Source organism: Rhinolophus sinicus, linkage group LG10 (assembly GCF_036562045.2).
Source record: "Rhinolophus sinicus isolate RSC01 linkage group LG10, ASM3656204v1, whole genome shotgun sequence".
NCBI classification, from domain to species: Eukaryota; Metazoa; Chordata; class Mammalia; order Chiroptera; family Rhinolophidae; genus Rhinolophus; species Rhinolophus sinicus.
The window spans coordinates 28,169,069-28,193,119 of NC_133759.1; the positions used below are offsets into that span (position 1 = coordinate 28,169,069).

General features: G+C 40.2%; 1 protein-coding gene across 9 annotated transcripts in view; it reads left to right on the top strand.

The window, feature by feature from the left end:
- The first annotated feature begins 529 nt into the window (after nucleotides 1–529).
- The window catches only part of SATB1 (SATB homeobox 1), a 97,442-nt gene continuing 73,920 nt past the window's right edge, over nucleotides 530–24,051 (top strand). For 3 of the 9 annotated variants that reach the window (XM_019726014.2, XM_019726016.2, XM_019726017.2), the window contains exon 1: nucleotides 19,767–21,574. The gene's annotated coding sequence lies outside the window, so the exon portion shown is untranslated. Of the gene's footprint in view, nucleotides 809–1,134; nucleotides 1,293–6,687; nucleotides 6,831–19,765; nucleotides 21,586–24,051 lie in introns of those variants that run through there. The other 6 variants (XM_074312791.1, XM_019726015.2, XM_074312792.1 and 3 more) reach the window with 6 other exon arrangements.

Genomic DNA, 24,051 nt, shown 5'->3' on the forward strand with positions numbered 1-24,051 from the left:
GAGGGTCCGGTCTTCGGCGCCAATCCCAGTGCGCGCCCCTCGCCCGCCCTCGTCCCTCCGGCCCGCCGCCCCCCACACCCCGGCCGGCGCGCTGGGAGGAAGCCTGGGAGCGGCGCGCGTCTGCGGCGGCGGCAGCGGCGGCTCGGGCTCGGCTCGGCTCGGGCTCCAGCGCGCTCAGTGTTACCGGCGGCCGCCGAGGCTCCACCGCCAGGGGGAGAAGCCGGGGCGGGAGCTGGGGAGGCGGGCCGGGCCCTTGCCGCCCCGCGGGCCAGCCCGCGCCGCACAAGCTCCGAAGCAGCAGTGACACAGGGTCCGCCGAGCCCTTAGGCGCAGAGTGTCGAGCCGGAGGAGCCGCGGCTGGATGCGCGCCGCGGGTGGCTGCGTGCTCCCGCGGGGGGCGCCCCGGCCGCACCGGTGCGCCTCCAGACTGCGGGCGCCGCGACCGCCGAGCCGAGAGCAGCTCCCGCCGGCCCCTTCCCCCTCCCGCCCCCGCCTCCGCCCCCTCCCTCTGCCCCCCCCGTTAACATCTCCTCCCTCCCCCTTCTCTTCCTTCCCTCGGCCCCGCGCGCTCGCTAGCTCGCTCCTCGCCTCGCTCTCCCCTTTAAACGCCCACTTCGGATGGGGAAAGAAGACAACTTGAAGTCAAGTTGCAATTAACTTCCGCGGCAGCCGCAGCTCCGGCGGCGGCGGCACAGGAGGCAGAAGCCGCCGCCTCGGAAGTCCGACGCCGGCGCTCCCGCACGGGGAGCCGTTCCTGGTCTTCGGCCCGCACTCGACAGCCACTGCCGCCCTCAACGCCCATGCCTGAGTGAGTTCTGCTCCTTTGCCTTTCCTCCCGCCACCCCACTTTTGCTCTCTTATCTCTTTTTTCGGAATCGATCCAAACTTCTTTGTAGCACCCACCCACGACGCCCCCTTGTTGGGGCGGTTCGGCTCCCCGCTCGTGGGCGCTCGGTGGCAAGGGTCTACCGAGCCCCTTCTCTCATGCGGGCAGCCGGATCCCAGAGGGGAGGGCCGGTAGAGTGAGGGAGAACACGCGGGATGGGGGACTTGAAGATGCCATTCGCTCTCTCTCGGGGTGTGGACACACCAACACACCTGCCTGACAGACCCTGACTGAACAAACTCCTTCAGGTCATCAGAGTTACCCCTTTTGGAAGGGGGAGTCGAAAAGACCGAAGGGAGCAAACAGGGAAAGGAAGAACCTTCTGTGCGCCTCGGAACCGGGCTGGCAGAAAGGTGCCGGGCGGCGTAGACTAGGGGAGTGGAAACGTTCCCCGGTCGCATCGCAAGTAAGCTCAGCATCCTTCCCGGGTCCATCTCCGCCTTCCTCCGCCTCCCCCCCCACCCCCCCACCCCCGCCCGCGCGGCTGGTTGGGAGCCGCGGCGGAGAGCGGCCTGGGAAGTTTGAGGCAACTTCTCCATCCCGGGAACGACTCGGGCGCCGGGGCGCCTAAGTTGGAGCCGGGAGTTTGAAAGCCGCGGCACACCGCGTTTCGACCCCTCGCCGGCTGTGTTGAGAACAGTCCTTAATGGGGTTCTGGAGTGAATGTGGGTTTGGAGTTGGGCTGAAGGCAGAAGAGGTGCTGCCCTCTTTGCAGGGACGGAGAATATCACAGAGACGGACTCGGGGTCTCCTTCCTGCGGTCCCGACCCAATCGTAGCGGCCTTCTCCGAGCGCTGCACTGTCGAGGCTCCTGGGGCGGCGGATCATGGGTTTAGGCAACCACGAGGAGAGGAACGAAGCAGGCAGGTGGCAGGTCCGGGGAGTGACACTCACTTACCGGGGAAATTCACTGAGCAGGCCTCTTGGGATGACCCCAAAAGACCGAGAGAGACTTAGGGCTCTTCCTGGAGGTTTTGGCCCGGACCTCCACTAGGGCGTTTACAAATTTCACTCACAAGTGTCAACCACAGGATCGCCTCTCAAAGTGCCCCGGTTGGCAACTTTGACCTCTGCGCCCTTCCTTAGTGAACTTTCTCAGCGGCATTCCGAATTTCCAGGCAAATATTGTACGACTTGCCCTCCACATGGTTGTAAAAGACAGGGAAAACAGAAAGACGTCCTAGTCTCAGAGGAAAACCTTTCCACTCTGACTGGCTGGGGTTCCATGCTTGCACCTTGGGAGGCCATGGGACCTACCTGACTTTCCCAAGAGGACAGAGGAAGGGGTAAGAATGAGTAAAACACAACTGCTGCGTGTCAGGTTTTGTCCTAAGCAGTCCCTGAAATCTGCAGTATTTGTGCTGCCGACTAACTCATCCCGTTGAAACTTTATTGAAATTTACACCCTGTCTAAAGTGAATTTTTTCTGAGACGTCAGGAATGCAAGATGTATTCTTTAGTCAATTGTAGCTGCAAAAAAACCCCCATATTTTAAGACTGAAGAAAGCCAAGGTTGAGGTGTTTGCTCTACAAACCTTTAATCTGCTGTGGGGTACTAGTGCTATGATTTAGCAGCAGTTCTTTATTTCTATTGCATATTATTTTAGTAGAACAGTAGTACATTCATATACTGGCTGCTCCAGTCTGCTGGCAAACATTAGCATTCAAGCTTACATTTTTGACAAATGTGCAGACAGGAATAGCATGAATAGGCATCTTAAATATTAACAACCTAAGCATCTGTTGTGAAACAAATTTAATATATTTACTCTGTTTTTCTCACATTGTTAGAAAAGGTTATAATAAGTGCATAATTTCAACTTTAGTTAGCAGAAGTAACTGGCTGTATCTTTCACTACCTCTCCAAGTGTTTAACACAATCACCAGACATAAATACTTTAATTAACTTGGTTAGGCACATTATTAAATACACTTTAAACAATGTATATACTATGCAACAGTAGCAAAATATGTATCCTCTTTGTGCACATTTTAAATGACTATGTATTTTATAAATATACCAAGCATGTTTATTCTTCATCTCCACTTGACACTTATTACTTCATAGTTTTTTTCTAATGGAAACAGTATTTTAAATGCAGTGTTCAGTCATATGTAATATGTAAACAGTAGCTATAAAATACAAAGCATTTTTAAATTTGAGTATGGCTACATGTAGCAAGATTATACAAGAGAAATAAAAATCACTGCTTAGTTTTGTATTCCTTTCTGAATAATGAATACAAATGATGGATGAAAAAGAACAAATAGGGATTTCCCTCCTAAAGTACTAATGCCTTAAAATGTGTGCGGCGTGGCAGAGAGGGAGCCTGGAGGAGAAGGGGAAAAAAAGAGAAAGAAGACCTAAAGAACTTCCAAAAGTCTGAATAGTTATTTCCAGAATCAATGCATTCCTCATTTTCCCACAAGCTGAAATATGTAATAAATAATAGTTCTTTGTATGTAAAAGTATTCAAAAGGAATGCCTTTTGTTCAGTTGTTGTAATAAATTAATATATTCTTTGGTTGATAATCTACAAAAGTAGTTCTTTTGTCTCCCAGCCTCTTTAACAAGAACAACAACAAAATGAATATTGGCTTATTTCTGCAAAGAAGTCTGTTGCCAGCTATATGAACCTGCAACTGAATAAGATATGATATGCTGAGTGATGGTTAAGAAAGACTACGCTAAATTAGCAAAGACTGAAATATGTGGAGATTTTCAATTATTTTTTTTATGTGACAGGTTGTGGATTGTAAATTAGGCCTAAAAGGTCAGGTGACAGGCACCTGTTCCTCATTATTGTAAAAATCTTTTGGTTACAAACACTATTAAGCCAAACACAACATGGATATACAGTAGGGACTCTATAAAGCACTCTAGTGGTTTTTCATCTGCTCTGTAAATTTCCAAAAGGGCCATACATAGATATGCCCTTTACGCAAACACATCATTTCTTCCAACATGTGTTATCTTGGATGATGCTTATTATATTAGTACTTGGGATTGATGAAGTCCATAAAATAAGTGCATATGACTAAATCAATCTTCAGACCATGTCTAGACATGTTGTAGTCGAATGCTAAAATATTTTAAACCCTTCTTTTCCCTTTACAATCCATTGATTATTAGAATTTGTTTATGTTTTAAATAGAAACCACCCCAAATTGCCTTTTATGCTTTTTAGATAAGATGAGGTCCCATTTTAAATGATGCCATGAAATATTTGCTCGCTACTTGTAAATAAGGAGAAATTTAGATGCCACATACTCTCATAGCTTTGTGGTACATAGAAAATGGGAAGAAAACCACATTTTGTATAAATGCTTTTAGGAAGGGTATCATCATTTGATCTTCAAACTTGCCACTTCTCTCAGGAGAACTCAGTAATATTTCTGTTAGAATTAAGGAGTGTGATTTGATTTTTTTGAATAGTTTACCTTTAGATATTTTAGAGAACAGCATAAGCATCCATATTGAACGGACTTTAAGTAGCACAGGGTTGAGAAATATTGAAGGTGTCAGCTGCTTTTAATTAGCAAAAGAGGACAATTTTGAGTAAATTCTGTAACTCAGATTATTAAATTCTATATTTAAATTTGTTCCTTTTCTGTTTTTGGTTTAGTATAGTTTATGCTTATTATGTTAAGTATTCATTTTTAGCATTTGTGATCAGATTACAGAACAGTCATTACTTTTGCTTTTCAAATTGATTTGGGTTTCAAACTCCGAAACTCTGGGATGATTTTAACAAATTGGTTTACATTTTGACAGAACAGAGTTAAGTTAATTAATAGATCAGGCACGAAAAATCATCCACGGTAGGGTGTACTTTCTGGTAAAATGAAAGTTATGTTTCAGCATGATGAGCATCAGGCTTCAGTAATCTGTTCCTCGTGTGGAATGAACACTTCCTACTTGGAGCTAGCAGGCACCTACTGTTTATTTACGCTGCATTAAACTGACAGCTCAGCAATCAGAGGAAAAATATTACTTACCTTCCTGAAGTAAATACCAGTTTATAGGTTAGTGCACGTATTTATATTCCTGTCACCACTAAATAACGGCTCTGTCTCCATTTTAATATCTACCTGTGCTATAATCCAGGGCTTCAGACTCTTCCTGGTTGGGGGTAGGGGTCGCAAGGAGTTTTTCTTATCATTTCCCAGAGGCAAAAACTTAAGAAGAGCAATTTCATCTTTTTCATTTCTGTCATGTGAGAACCAGTTGGAAGAAATGTTACTTTACATACCTCAACTATAACATCAAACCCCCTAAAGAATCTGCATGCCACTTAAAATAGTCATCTTAGAGCAACCTCAGGACAAATTCGTTCTAACACATTCAAGTGTGTGTTTGCTAAATTAACTTCCCACAAAGTTTCAAATAGATTATATAAATTCTTTGATTACGTAGATAATAACTTTGATAGTGTCTTCCTTTCCAAGTCTTAGATGGAGTATTACAGTTTTTAATGGAGATCTGCAAATATTGATACAAACTGGGACTCACTGATTACTTGGTACTGATGGCTTTCCTCTGAAAATATTCTTACCTCCTTTCTTGTTAATCTGCCAACCTTAAGATAAGGGAGATTTTAACTTTCCTATAATAATAAATGCATTTGTTGTTTTCTTTTTAAATTAAAAATCCCTTCTCTTTCAAACTCCTGGAATCATGAAAATTCTGTTACAATTGAATTCTAAAACTTACGATTAACTTTAGAAAATGCTTATTTTCACTTACATTCTATAGATAGCTCTTACACTCATTGTCTACACACAGTTGTCAATCTTGAATCACATATTCCATTGACATCAGAGCAGAATGTGGTCTTAATACAGCATATAAATCAAATCTGTTACACAAGATTCTTCTGCTTCACTATACCAAATAAAAAGTGTCTACTATGGTAATTTATATATCGTTCCTAAGTGCTATTTTCAATGGTAAGTCTATTTAAACTTGATGTCTTCATAGGGTGTGATCAACACATTAACACACATTATTTAGTACTTTTGAACATATGCCAATGGTACCTTTTGCTGTTTATTTCTTTAAAGTCTTTTTTAAGATCAGATATTTCATTTCTGAGTAAATAGATGCAGATTGTGTGTAGATATAGCCAAGGTGAGATGTAGTAGTGTAGCAATTCTCTAACATATTGGCTATTTTTGTTCTTTCCAGTTATTCTGTATCACTTCCACAGTTGTTGCTGTCTGAGAGTTCATAATAGGAATTGTAATCATCTGTTTCAATGGACTTTCAAGGACATAATTTAGTTTATGTAGTGATCTAGTTTAGTTATGAGATATGAAAAATAGTTAACTGGTAACCCAGCATTTGTGTCCCTAGATTCTGCTGAAATGTATTCAGTCCAGTTATTTGACATTTGGTAGTGAAGTGTCTTATAATTAGAAATTGAGTTGGTTCGGTTTCCAGTGGAGGAAAGATCTTGCTGGATAAAACCTTTAACTGTGCAATATTTTATTACACTTAATCACTCATTTCAGAACCCGCTTATGGTTGCACAAATTTTTTGGTACCTCGGGGTGCAGGTCCCCCAAATGAAGCTGAAATGCTTGCAGAAGAAGTAGATATCAGGCTGCACCTGGTTGTGCCTTTACTAGAATGTCAGTGGACCTGCTTTGGCCCTCCTCCTCTGCACCCCTTCCCCCCAGGTGTGCAGGAAGTGGAGGGCGTTGTACAGGGTGAAGTGGGTGGACTCTACCCAGAGCTATGACCTGATTTGTGACGCACCCTCAGAACTGCAGTAATGGTCCAGCTGCTTCACAGGCAACTGGTAACCACCTCATTTGGAGATGCTTCTGCCTTGCTAACAGTGCCAGAAAGAACTTCGTCATTGTCACCTCATCAAAGACTACTTTTTGAGAGCTCTCCTGTAGGGCTTGATTCAGAGAGCAGCCTCTGATTATTTAGAGGGTAAGTGCCAGAAAAGTTCCTATCAATTCCATATGGAGAATCAGGGCTACAGCCAGGGGGAGAGAGAGGCATTTAGTGTCCGGGAAAGGTCTCTGTGTTGGGATGTTGTTTTTTTCTCAGCTGTAGATGATTTGGGACTAGATACCAACAAAAATTCTTCAATGGGCGTTCTTTTTTGGGTAGTAAAATATGGTAAGAAGCTCCCATGGGAAGTTATTAGACGATCTTTCCTTAAGATATTTAAAGAAAAGGGAATTCTTTAGATGCAGTTTTCCAGGAAGCCAGGCATATAGTAAACTTGATTGCTAGAGGTTCCTTTCTAGTCTTACCTCCGTGGTTTCTGATATGCAGTTAAGAGCATGTAAATGAGAATTCGGCCTTTTAATGTTTATAATGTTAAGGACTTTAAGGTAAAAGAGGTTTTATGTTATAAATATTTTATTGTAATAATTATTATAAATAAAATAGAACCCAGTATACACAGATATCTTTTGAAATGGAAATAGTCTTGAATATAGCATATCCATAATTAGCTGTTTGATGTTGAATGCAATTGAGTTTTCCCTTTCCAGTGAACCAGACAATGGAAATCATTGGGGATTAACACCATGGCTATGTGGTTCTTGATATAGTCAACCTTTCTTTCCCCATTCAATTAGTTTATCAGTGAATGAGGTACTAAACTAAAATACTTACAGTTTTAAATTTTAAAAGAATCTGTAGAATTGATAAACTAATCCAAGTTTTACCCCCTTTGTATTTTCGCCAATTAAAATAATACCTAGATATCCTGTTTATGTTAGATTTCTCCAGACTATGGGAGGAAAGAAGATATTTTATAACTGTGCTTTATAAAACCAATCTTAGAGGTGGGCTCTCTTTTGGGTGGTTTAAGAAGACTCAAAAACAGTTTAGAACATTATCTTAAAAGTTAAAAAATGAGAGCCTTACTTTGTATGCAGTCATTGTATTTTAATAATACTGTACGCTTATTAGTGTTATTAGAGCAGTAGACAGTTAATTACAGCCTTTTCTGAGACACGTTAACTGTATGTTAACAATGTTAAAAAAAAGAATGATGTATATGCTTACATACAAGCTGCAGCTTGCTAGACTCTTAAGAATATTCTTTTAGAATCTATGGAGTCACATTTTGGTCCAGAATCATCAAAATGTTTTCTATTAAAACAACTTCATTTTAAAACTTTTCACTGGGATATAAAATTTTCAACCTTTTTTTCCGCTTTCTTTATAGTTAGTATTGGCTTGATCACTTTTGCCAGTAGCATTAGAAATTGTTGCCCCTCAGCAGTTTTAGCTTTCCCAGATTGTATTTTGAGAGGCCCACATTTTCTTGTTTTCTGATTATTTTGGCCAGCATCAGCCATTAAAAGCTTATTGAGTTGATTTAGCACCTCATCATACTTCTTTTTTGTGGAATAATTTTAGTCACTGTTCCTTTATCCAACTTATGTTTTCTTAAAATTTTCTATAATCTGATGTTTAAGATACATTTGAGCAGTTGATCACAGCAGTAGTTCTAAGACTATTTCATTTTCCAAATTTCAAATCTGGGTTTTTTGCTTTGGCTTTTGGCATGACAGAACAATGGATGACTGAAACTAGAGGAGTTTGAAGCTAAACTCAGCCTTACTTCGACAATTCTATCAAATTAGTTAACTCTTTGAATTCCCTTGGTTAATTTGGATATGTAGACCTTGTAACTTTGCAATAAAGCACTTAAAAATGCACAAATATTCCCATTTTATGAATTTTTAAGGTGCTGCTTATATTTATTTCTATAAGGTAATAAATTACAATAAATTCTGTGTCAGGTGCATGTGTCTGTTATATAAAATAAAAGTTCACAATTGGCATTGTGTGCCTTGCATAGTGAGTCCTCAGTAAAAGTCTGCTAAATGAATAATCACATTGTGAATTTACCTTGTGCTGATAATGATTTAAGGGGAAAAAAGACTTTTCTTTATAATTTTCTGTTTTTACTGGGGTTATCTGAATACTTAATCTTCACATGTCCCAGCTTTCTGGGTGATCGACTGTTTTTCTTCTTGAACTATGTGCTCTGTCATTTTTTGAGTGTAGCACTGGGGTCTGTTTTATCCTCATTGTCTGACCTCAAGGATGAGGTGACTATCTCTGCTCAGGTTCATGGTACTTTGGTGTTTGGTTGGGGAACAAACCGTATTAGAGTCAAAACAGAGCACTCCTTTAGGTCCCTGCAGTTAGGTCACCATGTAATGGTCTTTTTGATATTCTGGGGCCAAAATTCCTGTGGCCCATTGCTGATTGACCTCTTCCTACTCTTTCCTACAATAATGATTTTTTCAGGGTCCCCTGGAATACGTGTCAGCCACGATTACTGTATAAAAAGATACTGTTCATTGTAGCACTATGTTTTTTAAATGTTTTAAGATTTAGGGTCTTGATATTAATGAAGATTTCACTCCATTCCTTGAAATTAGTACTAGCGTTCCAGTAAGGCTGTGGCAGCTGCATCTAAAACATTCTGAAAAGTTCTGGGCATTCTATGAAAGTTATCTAAAAACATACTTCCTCTTTAAATTTATTTTCCTTTAAAAACATGCATGGTGCTATTTGCAAGACAGTCCTATTTAGTTACAGAGAGGAAAGTATTCTTAAGTGGTACACTGCTGTGTGACCTATCACATTCTCATGCACATTCTGTCTCTTTAAAAACAGTCTCCTCTATTTGCCCTATTAATTGTTGATATGTTGCCATCCACGAGACAAAAATTAGAGCTGTAATTAAATAATCATGTGATGCTCCTTAGTGCCAGTGAGAGCAAACTCATTTTTCCAGGCCCTGATGGTCACTGATTATTGTATTACTACTGGCTTGCTTTATTTTTTTAATGATTCTCTATCTGTAGGTTACCTAACTACTGTCCTTCTTTTCAAAATTAAAGAAAGTAGAGAACATTCAGCCAGTTAATCGGCTAGAGGTCCTCAGGGATGTAAGGTAGACATACCTTTTTTTTTGTTTTGGTCACCTGGTAGGTTCTTTGGGGAGGCTACATCAGTGGTGTGGTTGCCTGCCATTTAATTTACAGTGGTGTTTTGGCGGGGATGGAGGCCTATGGGGAATGCCAGGAGAATTACAAAAGGAGCCGGGTATTAAAATTCAGAAATGATTAAAATTGAAATAAAAGGATGCTGCTTCTTTGCCAGTACTCTGGCAGTCATAATGACACATAGAGATTAGTTTCCACCTTCATCTTTTCCTTCTTTCTCATTTCCTCTTGTTTATTGTTGACACGTTTTCCTTATGTCTGTCTCCTTCTCTGTGTCTTTTTGCACCATTATGCATTCCTACTTCTCCCTCTTTCCTTAAGCATGGAGAAGCCTACTTAACCTTATTATAACAATAACAGAATAGGTTATTAATATTTAATATGCACATGATTAAAATTTCTCTCCCTTAAACATAGGTCAGCTGTATTATTATTAACCAGCATGTAATTTTTCATTTAAAATATTCTTATTCTGCCCTTGCTGTTTCTGAAATGTGGTCTACTTTAGTAGTGATTTAATATATAATGTTTAGAAAACTGTGGTCGGCTAGTGAGAAAAGAACTTACCAGTCATGGATAATCAATTATGCATGAATTCAAATGTAACAGATGGAATCTGGTGAGTTAAAGTTTCTCTTTGCCTTAGTGGCTTTTTTTTTTTTTTTTACTATTTGTTTGTTTGACACCTGTCTCATATATAGATAAACATCTAATGTAGTATGTGAGAAATGCCCTTATATCTTGATATTCCCTTTAAATTGAACTTGGTTTTTTTCATTTAAGGGCAGAGAATTGTTTATGTGGTCTTAAAGTTGATCAGATTCTTTTCCTTCACTTTATAGATACTGCTTGATTTACGAAGGTTCACTCAGCCAGCTAGTAGAGGAAGAAGCAAAACCCAAAGCTAGGTTCCCTATTTGTTTTCTCCACTACTTTTCCCACTATGTCATTTATCCTCTTCTGTGGGAGTTGCTTAATAATAGAGGTATTACACTAACTCTGGGTTTTTAAGAACTTCTAATGAAAATTGTGATAAACTAGTTTTAAGTTGTGTAATATTCTCTTGTATGACATACAAATAGTATCTGTGAACATATATCATATTATGCTATATGTATATTATATACTTGGATGACAAATAATTGGATTTCCCAAATCTATAGAGAATGCCCCAAGATTTGGTTTATCTCCTCTACGGCAGCGTATGCGTTTACACTTGCTTGCAGTGTTGTAAATTCTTAGTGACAAAACCCCTATGTGCAAAGCAAAGCTAAAAAGTTATTTTTGAGAGCCTTTTTATCTTCATGAAGTCATAAGTTTAATTTTCATCAACAATAGTGTGAATATGTAGTGTTTTTTCAGGTGTAGCAGTAATAGGACAGAGGGTATTGTCCATCTTTAAAGCAATACAGTCTCAAAATTGTTACAAGTTGGTCCCCATCAGAATTTTTTATAAGTATGTTGTTTGTTTCTCCCCCAAGTGTATTTATGTATACTAAAAAAGACAATACAAATGAAAATAGTCTTTACAGAATAAATAAAAATAAGTGATTAAAAAACAGCCTCAAGGCTCACTAGTTCTGTTTTTAAAGTTATACAGTAGCATTCATTGTTTATCAACTTTTTGCTTCATATCAACTGGAAATTTGCATGTATATTTATAATTCATGTCAGTTTTTAATGAATTAAATTCCACAGTAAACACACTAATAAAGAAAGAGTCACCTGCAAAATAGGTAACTGGATATGCTCTAGCTACAGCTGTACTATGAAATTATTTTTAAGTATTCTATTTATGCTTTTATATGTAATAAATATGTAATTTTAACTTGGCTTCACTATGTATTCATATTTCTTAGTTATGCACCAGAACAAATATATATGTAGGTAAGAACTTCAGTAAGACATAATTTGTACATGAATATCCAATACATTAAAAACTCCATCACAAATATAAAAGTGTCTAATAAAAAATACAAAATCAGTAAGAATAGATGATAGGAAACAGAATATAGGAAATACAGAAAAAGCTGATTACAAACTATTGCATGCAGAAGTAAATATTTTAATCCTAATTGGTATTACTAAAAAGTGATTGATAAAATTAAATTTGAGAGTATTGGGCTTCGTATAACAAAAAATTATATATGTATTTAAAAACTAGAACCTAAAGTCTTTATACAGATATAATTTTATAAATTATTACACTGACTGCATTTATACAGTTTTTACACATCTTTGGCTGTACTGCATGTAAATGTCTGACACTCTAAGTACTGTTTGATCGAAAGGGTCTACTATTTCATGAGTATAGTTAATTTTCACTCATTTGAAAAACATTCAAAAAGAATTTTTGGACTTAAGGTATTCTTATGTATTTATTTTTGTTTCTGCTTTCTCTTCTTTTGCTAAGATACAATAGTATAGAATAAAATCTGAAAAGAGAACCATTTTCTTGCATCAGAGGACCATCAAATTATCTACTTTGGGTGGGATCTTGGTCTCTAATTACCAATCCATGTTAATTATGCTTGGGTCAGGTATTCATCATATGAATTAATCATCTAGCAGAGACTGGACTGTGTCTGTTGGCGGATAAGGACAAAGCAATGGACGGTTGGCTGTGAGGATGAAGTTGTTCAGTGTGTTGTAGCTCGTTTTTCTACTTGGCATAATATTTTCATGATAATATGTATCTGCTAATATTAAGAATAGGTGAGAGATTCTTTTGCTTTAGCTTCTTGTTTAAAAAAATTATTGTGATAAAAGATATATAACAGAAAATATGGCATTTTGACCATTTTAATTGTATAATTCAGTGGCATTAATTACATTCACACTGTTGTGCAACCATCACCACAGTCGGCTTCCACATCTTTTCCACCATCCCAAATAGAATGCACTTTACTTTTGCATTAAACTTCTCCTTTGCTTCAACACATTTCAAGCATTATAGTCATATTTAATCATTGTCCAGGCTTGATGTAGTTGTTGCTGGTGGTGGCTTTTCTTTCCTGATGGACAACTCCTGTCCAGTGCCTGTGGCGATGGACATAGCAGACAATATCAGATATTGCCTATGGCTGATATTCCCCCAAAATGATCTGGACGGGGATTCAGGTCCACTGTAACCTCAAACTGTTTTCCCCTCCAATTAAGCCAGGAAAGATTAGCAATAACACTCACAGCACTAAGAAGATTTGGTTGATATGTCCTGGCAAAAGGTTGATTGGGAACGGTTGCTGTTTGACTTTGTTGGAATTAATATTCCCTGAGCTTCCCGAGAGTATTGCAGAGCAGCTCAGGCTGTGATGCTCTGTCATGGGCTCTTTGGCATGGACAACGTGAATACTTCAGTTCTGCTTAAGTGCAGGGACTTAGTCTGGAAATAAGTTGAACAGTTCAACTGTTCAAGGAGGATCCCACTCAAGGTTGAAGTTTTCTGGGAGAAAAATCATGCTCAACTATGTTAACAAAAGAATTAGAGGAAATCAGGATGGTTCTGGCTCCAGTAATAGACTGGTTTTCGAACTTTACTTCCACGTGTAATTTTGTGGTTAGTTGCTTATGTCTGTGATGATAAATCATATACCTGCACAGGATTTCTGGCACCCTAGTAAATCTCAAGTAAGTGCCCAAATGCTAATTTATCATGGTTCCTCAAACAGCATTCCTTTAATTGACAAATCAATGATCTAATAACTTGTCCTCCACCTTTTTGTTTGTTTGTTTGAAACAATGGCTTTCCTGCATATATAATTCTTAAATTTGGGGTGAGTATTGGTTCCTAGAACGGCCTTAACTTTTCCAAGTGACCTCAGGATTGGGTTAAAAATTACTTGAAAATGTCCTAGCCTGTACATTTGATTTCCTGTATCCAAAACATTGCCTAAACTGGTGTATGCCAAACGTGGCTGTACATTGGAATCACCAAATGTCTGGCTCCCACCCTCAGCCATACTGATTTAATTGCTGTTTATATGCAGCACATTTGGGGAGCTAGTGAGTTATCCTCTGATCCCTAAGATTGCAAGGATCTTCCTAAAATTTCTTACAAGCACCCACTCATAAAAATAGTTCTTGGGTTCCTTTCCTTTTGAGGGCAGCCACTGTGAGAGACTCCAGGAATACAGACATAAATACACCCTCAAGATGCTTCCAGACTTAACAGTTCAGAGGGGCAGACACGCAAATATGGCATACCACACTGAAGGGACAGGTAGTGTGATGGAGCATCAAAAAGAAAATAACTAACAAGTTGAAGAAGGCTTTGGACAGAAGAGGTGTAATCAAACTGCATATGAAAAGATACAGCAGGTGAGAAGGAGGAAAGGTACTCCAGAAACAGTTCGGGGGTGGGGTGGGGGTAAAAATGAAGCAACCTGAAACTAAGTATTTTAGTGGCAGTATCTACCCTGGAAGACTCAACAGTCATCATAGGAATCCTTCTCCCTCCCCACTCAATTTTTGGATCTAGGTTTAGATAGAGATACCAATTTTGATGGAATTATTGCCATTGTGTATTTTCAAGGTTATGATCCATACTGATGATATGTATGGAAGAAAAAGGTGGCTTGTAGATTTTTTTGCCTAATATATTCTTGCTAAAAAAAAAAAAAAAAAGTAAAATTTCTGGGTAAAAGGCCTGGATATCCTGTCAGGTTCTAGAAGCCAACTATGGATATTCATTTTCCTTATCCATCTTTCCCCAAACTAGCATCAACATTGGCCTTTCTTTGCTCACCTTTCATAATGACCTTTGTCTATTAAAAGCATATCACAAATTACCAGTGGGTATTTACAGCCACTCCTATGTAATTAGGAAACAACTTTTGATCGTTATCAATCTGGCTATAACTGAAATCCAACTTACTAGGGAAAAAACAAAAACAAAAAGCCTTAAGCCCCATATTTAGAGTTTATTATCATTTCTCCTTTATCTCCCCTGAAACACATTCAAGGCTTTTGTTACTATTTTGTGCAGTACACCATTATTTGTTTGGTATCTGGATGCCCTCCCAGTTTGAATAGGTACCTACAGTAAAGCTTCCAAAAGAGCCATTTCTAATGGTAACTATGCTTATTTAATGTGGGGGTGGGAGTGAGGAGTGGGAATGGCTGGTTTTTAGCTTCACCTATGAGCTATTTAAATGCTCACGGAAAGCACCATTTGGGGTAGATGTGTGTTATTCCAGATGTAATACAGGACCTTTTCAAATACAGACATGTCTAGAAAGTTGTCCTAAATTTGTGTGCAGCAGTACACAAGCCTCATTGCATGCAACTTTACAGATCTATGGGCTACTTCTAAAATGGAAAATGATTTCAATTTGGACAATACTAGACTGTCTGAAAGCCATTCAGCACCTCTAAGACTCCTGGCCAGGTCTTGGATTTACTTTGTCATCTTTTATTAAAGTTCACTAGCTAAGTGCTGTCCAATAGAACTTTATGCAATGGTGGAAGGGTTCTATAATCTACACTGCCCAATACCCACACGGGGCTATTAAACACTTGAAATATGACTGAGGAACTCAATTATAAATTTTATTTCATTTCAATGAATTCAAATTTAACTGATACAACCACTGTTACCTCCTTCTCATTTCTGCAGGCTCTAAAAGGAATTGTCATTGCAATTAACTGTGGAACTTGGTTGCAAGTGACACTGAGCTTTTTGCTCTCATTTATTTATTCATGATGTAAATATTGCAAGGACAGTGTAGAGAGTCCTGGTAATATGGCAGTGAGAAAGACAGTCTGCTCTCATAGGGCTTACAGTCTAGTACGGGTGACATTTATTAAGCCAATAATTATCCAATTTGTTAATTGATGACTGTTACAAAAGAGATTCAGGAGGTTATGAGAGTATTAAAATGGTGGCCATACCTTCTCGTAAGATTAGTCAGAAAGTTTAATCAGAGTTTCGTTTATTCACTAAAACAAGAAAAGCATGAGGCAGCTTCCCTTCCCCAAGTTCAAGGCTGGGTCAGGCTGGCTGTAGCTCAGAGTAGGGCAGCTAAGTGTGCTGTGCCATGACCTCCAAAGATGTGGGGTCTGTCAGATTAAGCTGTGTGTAGACACATACTGCAAACTTCTATACTTGAGCAAGTAGGTTCTCTCCTAAACTATGCAGTTGTGATGATGTCAGCCACAGATAAGATGTGAGAAGAAGGGTGCAAATGTTTACAGGATATTGCATTTCCTCTCCGATATATGTTTTGACAAAGTTGTTTGGGCTCCAGCCCCAGCTTTTTCCTCTCTGCTCTTACAAATTTGTATTTGGTTTATTCAAGAGTCAGTCCTGACATCTCAGACAGACAAAATGAGACACATGACAGCAAAACATATGGCTCAAATAGGCATCCTTATATGGCCAACACAGACCATATTCCCAGAAATTCATATATGGAAAACACCACCTGCAGCTAAAGCCAAAAAACAAAGAGTTGACACGACAAAAGGAGCAAGATGCTACGTAAATTGTGCTGCTTTAAAAGTGTAGAGAGATAGCCAACTGTATTTGAATTTAAAAAGATGGAAAAAAAATGTCCTTAGAAAGTGCTATGGTGGTAAGCATTGCTTTGCTAACAGTCACTGGAGGAGTTGCCATGTCTTAAAAGCGTTTAAATTCTAAATGCTTTCTCTGTTTATTACAAATGTATGTGCTATTCAGAACTCTGAATATGTTTTAATGCTTTCGGATATCTGCCTGCATATTTATCTTAATATGGTGCCATCTAAGACATGCAGTAGTCCTTTCATTATTTTTTTTTTTAAATCTTGTATAACTGTTACAATATTTTATCTTTGCTACCCTTTTTGTAGCCAGTCTGAATGCCTTCTCAGGTGATAAAAGATTGATGCACTCTGTTTTAACTGTACATCCACATGTTAAATAGTTCATGGATTTGACTTGCAATATTTCATGTTACTGAAGTTTTCTATTTTGATATCTAGATTTATAAAGTTTATTTTGTTTTAACTTTTTAAAATACTTGCTTGCATCTTTATTGTCAAATATAAGATTCCTGTGTAGAATAAGTCGATGGTGTTTTTTTTCCCCCTTCACCATGCTAGTTCATCCTCACATATGCTCAGGAAGGTGGTATTTTCCTAATTATCTTTCTTTTCCTTCTTCTTTATTTTAACCTGCGTTTACAGTGACCAATGCTCAATGGTTATAATGAGTATTCTAAGGAGTAGATAATTTATAGTAATTAAGTTTATCAGTGTACTATATGACTTGGAGGGCATAAACCTCTGTGTGCCACTTTACTTATGTCATTTCTTATAATCATATACCGTAGTTCTGAAATAAAGGATGTGCTTGGGAGAAAATTAGTATGTATATGTGATTAACAGATTCATAATTATACTATATCATTAGTCTTTATAATAAAGTCATTATTAGGTGTCTTTATCTTCATTAATTGTTTATCATTTTCCCAAGGCCATGTCCATACTTATTATACAGTTTTATGTTTTGTATTTGAGAATTAGTTTGTAATTCCTGGATAAAAGGTGCTATTCAAATTTAAAGATTACTATTTTAATTCTCACATTATATCAGCATTAGCCCAGTCATTAGGAGGCTGAGGCAATCAGGAAGCTTTTTGTCTTATTTATTTGTGTAAATGAGGACATAAACATATTAACACTGTTATTCCAGTGTGTGTTAATATTGATATTTTCAGTAACCCTTTTTTAGTCTTTTTGCCCAAATGTTGTTTTGCCCAACAATTTTCTTTCCTCTTTTTACAAAAACATTCAACTTTGAAGTTGCATGGATAATTATTTTGTAGTCCACTATAATTTTTCTTAATTTTTATATTTTGCTATTTTTGTAAATTTATACAGTGTCACTAGAATACACAGTCCCTACTGAAAACCGGGCAGGTTTCAGGGAAACATGTCAGGCATCACCAGTGTGAATCAACTATTAAAATATACGTCTTGGAAATTAACCTATCATATTGCAAACATCAGTCATTATAGAGATACTTGATTGCTATCTGTTTTTCTTTTAAATATTTCTTTTTGATTTTATTTCTTATGTTTTAAAATATTCTTCTCTATATTTTTCCACATTTCAACTTTTAAAAATGTGATATCGTGTGGATTGCCTCATATTTATTTTCTTGTTTGTGATGGCTGTGTTTTGAGTTCTATTCTCACATGTTCTTTATTTTGCTGAAGGGTTGGGTTTATCTGTGCCAAGATTCATGGCTGCCTTCCTCGATTTTGACTAACCTTTCCGGTTTGTGGGTGAAACCTGGGTGCCATTAGAGTGATATATTTTCATTGTGTCTCCTAAACTTGTCATCCCCAGGAGGCCATTATTTCCTATATTTAATTTTCTGCTTTATTTTCTGCTTTTCTTAAATTTCTAATGTAAACAATGTCTCTAAGAGTGTATTGGTAGCTTTAAAGAGCTTAATTTGCATATTTCCCTCTTATCTCAGTACTTGTGCTAACTTGTTGCTTTTTTACGTGTAACAAAATGTTTATCTGACTGATTTTTCTCTTTTCCCTACTAGTAGTGTATTCCGAAAACTAATTCTTAACTACATTTTTGTTTTTGTTTAATGATAAACTGCCTTCAGGGACTGAGATGTTAGTAGTAAAACCTAGGCAGTAAACATTGCATCTCTATTTTGGGCGAGACAGTAATGTTCTTCATTTTTACAGGAATTACATTTAATAAGATTACCTGAATAAGAGGATCATACTTCTGTGCTAACGATCATTTGTCTACCCTAGATTACAGAAATACTCATTGCTACAACTGATATATTGACCCACCCAAACTTTCCCGTCTTTCGCCCGGTGTAAATCAGTTTAAGAATGATGGCATCTTTTCCTTTTTAGTAAGTTAGATCTCTTTCAAAGTGACCCAAATTTTGTTAAACTCGGCCACTGTGGGCCACGTATTTCTTTCTCCAACGTGTTCTATGGCTAAGTGAGGGAGTTTTGAACCTACCTCTGACTTGTATAGAAAGCTCTTACTCATCTTTTTTTGAACGTTGGCTCGAAATAGTTTTGGATTCATCCTCCTTTGAGGATAAATATTCGCGAGAGCATTTTAAGGATCCTGGCCTTTATTCCTCTGCAAACGTTTCAGCACCCTCCGCGATTCCAGGGAGAGCTCTTCCTCCCGGTTGTCCCCTTCAGCCACTTCCTGAAGTCCCCCTAGCTCCGTACTCTATGCCAGTCACCTGCGTGTCCGGGCCCCTCTCCCGCAGGGCCCGTGCGCCCTCCCCCCCTCGCCTGTCCCTTGGGTGCCCGCCTGCGACGCTCCCGACGTATTCCTTTTTGTGGCTTTTGTGGCGTTGTGGGTGGGTGGTTGGTTAGCTTTTCTCCTGGTCCTCGCCCCCTCCTCCTCATCACTTTCATCCCCGCCGCCCCCTCCTCCAGTCCTGCCCCTCCTCCCTCCCAGCTCACTCTCGCACACCTGCCCCAGCCGCCCGCGCGCCGCGCGCTCCCCTCCCTGCCGCGGCGACCGCTGCCAGGGAAGCCCCCTCTCCTCCTCCTCCCTGCGCCCTCCCCGGCGCGCCTGGCGGCGGCCGGCGCTAACCCTCGCACAGCGCCCTGTTATTCTGGGTATTGTGTGTAATAAATGTCGGGCCGCCTCACTCTAATCAAGCTCATTACAAATTCTTGCGCGCCCGGGGCCGGAAATCGTGCGCTCCCCCCTCCCCTTCCCTCACTCATTCACTAGTTACTTGTCTTTCTGCTTTTTAACTCGCCGCCCCCGCCCCCTCCCCCGATCCCGGCCCTCCAGCCCGGGTTTTAATCCCCATCCCTCTTCCGCCTTCTCGGTGCACCCGGCCCCCGCCCCCCTGCCCCCCCCGCCGCCTTCCTCCTCCGCTCCGCACCCCCTTCCTTCTCCTCTCGCTCCCCCCTCCTCCGCCGCCGCCGCCGCCACCGCCACTTTCTCGCTCGCTCCCGCTCCCCGGACGCGGCGGAGGAGCCGGCCCCGCTGGGGAAGGGCTCGGGGCGGCGGCGGGCGGCCGGGAGGAGGCTGCGTGCTCGGGGCTGGGGCTGCGAGCGGGGTGATTTTGTATTAAAATGAGGAGGAGGAAGAAGAGACAGCCACAGCGGCGGCGGCGGCGGCAGCAGCGGCAGCAGGAGCAGCGGCGTACGGGGCTGCAGCCCGGGCGGACGCGCGGAGCCGAGCTGGGCACGGCGGCGGCGGCGACAGCGGCCGGGATGAGTCAACTAATAATTTAATGGGGGCAGAGACGGCAACGAGGGGGAAAGCGAGAGCGAGCGAGGGAGAGAGAGAGAGAGAGAAACAGCCCCGTCCGGGGACTCGCGCTCACACGCACACACACACAAACGCGCGCACACACACACCTCTCCCTGTGCCACCCAGCAACAACCGGCCTCGTCACAACAACAACAGCAACAGCCGCCCCCGAGCTTGCCCGGGGACCGAGCAGAAAGCCTGGGCGACTCCAGAGGACGCTCCCACCCCCCCCCTTTCATTTCGGGAAACTCCTCATCAGTTTTGGGGGTTTCTGGGTTCCTTTCCCCCCCACCCCCAAGTCCTAGTGCTATTGTGGTGCCCGTTGTTTACCTCGGACTCTGGCTGAGTGAGAGCGTGGCGACTTTTTGGGGGGAGGGGGCGGGGAGTTGGTCGCTGCTGAGGCAGTGGAGGTGGCTGGGGGTGCCTTCTGATTCTCTTCCCCCTCCCCTCCCCCCAAACCCTCTCTCTCGCCCTCCTTCACTCACTCGGCTCCCCAGACGCTCGCAGCCCCGCGTCAATGGGTAGGGAGAGGGTCCTCGGGGCTGTCGTCAGCGAGGGCCGAATCAAAAGTGGCATTCTAGTGCTTTTCTGGGGCTTTTTTCGCGACCTTCTGCCCCCCACCCTCGCTGTCCCCCGGTAGATGCCCTCGTTGGGGGTGCGAGGCTGTGGGAAGAAAGTTTAAGGTTTGTTAATATTAGTCGCAATTGTTGGGGAGGGCGGTGGGGGCGATTGGAAGGGAGGAGAGGTGGCCTTCCCCTCTCTGCGTTCTCTGGGGTTCTTGGAGAATAATATTGCAAGTGACAGCCAGAAGTAGACTTTCTGTCCTCCCACCGAAGAACCACAGCGAGCTGAGGGAGGGAGGGAAGCTAGGGGACCTTTCTTTTTCCTTTCTGGAGACCTTGTCCGCAGTAATTTTTTTTTTTTTCTTTTTTTTTTTCTTTTTAAGAGAATCCTCAGTCACTACCTGGCCTGCCCAGCACCACAACAGTGTATAAGCTCATAACGGGTTTTGCTTTGTTTTTACGATTTCCCCCCCAACGAATCACTTGTCAGATCAATTTTATCTTCGCCCTCCTCCCTACGTCCCACTCTCCCCTCCTCCCCCATCGAAAACCCGTTCTCTGAGGTTAGACATTTTACAAACCATATATGTTGTTTTTCGAATTGTGATTTTTTTTTTTAACAGCCCCCACCCCACCCCATGGCTACTCTTGTAGACGTTTATTTCTGCCCTTCCCCCGCTTAGGGGGGCGGGGGTAGGGGAAGAGAAAATAATACAATTTCAGGGGAAGTCGCCTTCAGGTCTGCTGCCTTTTTTTTTTTTTTTTAATTTAAAAAAAAGACAGAAAACATCAGTCTTGAACTTCTCTTCAAGAACCCGGGCTGCAAAGGAAATCTCCTTTGTTTTTGTTATTTATATGCTGTCAAGTTTTGAAGTGGTGAGTTTCAGGTCGGTTTTGCTAATTTCACTCAGTAAAACTGCAGTGTTTCTGTTTCTAGATAGTACTTTGCTTCTTTGTCTCTTTAAAAGGTCACAGTGAAAGCTTGGCCTGGATCATGCCGGCCATATGGAATGGATAAGGGCACAATCTTTTAAAATGTGATTGTGTGGGGGCGAGGGAGGCAATCCAGTAAGGAACTCGTTGAAAAGGATCCCATAATGCAAAAAATAGGTTCTTGAAACCGGATTTTCGTGCTTTTTTTTTTTTTTTTTTTCCTTTTTAAGGGAAATAATTGTTGTGTTTGAGTTCACTGTTTTAATTCAGTAATTATCACTTATGGACTTAGTTTATGGACAGGGAAATGGGATTTTGAGAAAGTAGCCTGCTTTATGTGTGACAACCAGACGTTACACTAGAATGTATTTTAAAATGTGTAACTCAAAAGAAACTCTTCAGCCTGGCATCTGTTGAGACCATAGTTAGTTCCCCTGCTGTCAGTCCAGCAGGCCCCATGGAGACTGCTCTTTGCAATTCCAAACTGAGGTTTGGTGAACTTTAGCCTTGGGCATAGAGTTTAAATGAGTAAATTGGGTGTTTTATGTGCATGTAATTTTGCTTATAATGTAAAGCTTTTTACAAGATGACTGAGTGTTTAATAGACGCTTAGGTGGGTATTCAAAGGACAATTTTGCATGACCTATATGATGTTTTGATTGTCAATACATTAACTAAATTATAATCTATCATTTTCATTTGCTGTACAGTTTATAATGCTGTTAAGCCTCATGACTACTTAGTATGTTTTGTAGCATTAACTTTGATGCTGTTGTCTACTCAGCCCCCCTCCTTTTTTTTTCTTAAATTGCCCCACGGGTTAAGTATTTTCTTTTCAAATCATGTTTTAAAATTCATTTTCTGCTCTAGGGTAAGGCAACCAATTTCAGAAAAAGCAGCTTTGTATTATAAATTCACGTGAAACATTATAAAGAGTGTTTTGAATAAGTTAATAATCATCACTCTCTAATTTTGGCTTTAGTTTAATGTAATGGAGAATAGTAATGTTGATAAAAAGTGGTTAAAAGAGGCACATTTATTCTTAATGAACCTCATAACCAAAAACAGATGGGACCTCTATCAACGGCAAACCTTTAGTTCTCAGCGTGCCACCCTGGAGTACAAGGATAAATAGCCATTATTTCTCAAACTTTAGAGTTCTTCAATTGGCATTCTTAAGGTTGCTTTTAAGCCTACAGATGACCATTGCTCCCTCCTCCCCATTCATTTCTTTTCTTGATTATAATGGACAAAGTAATCTATGGTTAAAGAGAAAAACATGCTTATAGAAATGCCATGCTGATACAAGCTTGTTTTCAATAAATCGGATCTAAATAGGTTTTCTAGTGTAATATTTTGTTTTTAAAGTACAAGTGATGTCAGATTACTAGGCAGCTGGAAGAATGTAGTAATTATCATATTCTGATTTTCCTAAATATGATCCCTTCCCCGTTAATATTGGTAAGCTCAATACTTCAAGTACTAGGAAAGTTCATAGAATAATTCTACTCATCTGTTTTTATCAATTCGAGTTTAACATGTATTTTAGAAATGATTTTGATGTGCTCATTGCTTTATCAGAAACGGTGTGAAAATTGATTTCCATCATATAAGTGAAAATAGTTATCTATTATTTTTTTCTGAATTTAATTAAGATGTGGACTTTATTGCATACTGAGGTTATTTTTGAACACTGGTTTTATCAAAATCATTAAGGTTGGTTTTTTTTTTTAAAGCCAGTTTGGCTTTTGAATCCAATGTGCATATCACAAAGTATTTTCAAGTTTTTTGCTATATAAATTGGCATTATATTTCTAGTGGACTCCTAAATGTTAACTCCAAAACATGTGAGTTATAATGCTTCAGTACCTGGGATATTTGAAGAAATCTTCCACTTCTATCCATTTACTTAGAGGTGAAATGACCCAATCACACATTTGAGCCAAGACTCGAGATCTGTAGCAGGTCACATAACTCTTGAAACTTTGACAGTAGAAAACTTTTTCTACAAATTAACCTACAAAGCCAGTGGGGAATTTAAAAAGCGATGTTTGCTACCTTTTGAGGTGGTATATGTGTGCATATATATTTATGTATGTATATTTTTTCTCATAAAAATTAAGCTATATGTAAAAGGATACATCAAATTTAAATAATATTTTGGGGTGTGGTAACTTTTCCATTCTTGATTAAAGTGTTGCTGTTCTGTAATGAGTTTCTAATTTTTTAAAATTGAGACTACATAAATACAATTTGTTACTTTCTTTTCTAGGTATGCTTGCAGTAATTCTTGTTTTAAATTAAGCCCATTTCCCCCCACTTAGTTTTGTTGGTGGGTGACAAATTACCTTTTATTCATGTGTGTTGGTACAGTTTTCACAAATTATTCAGTTAACTTGAGTGGAAATATAACACTGTTA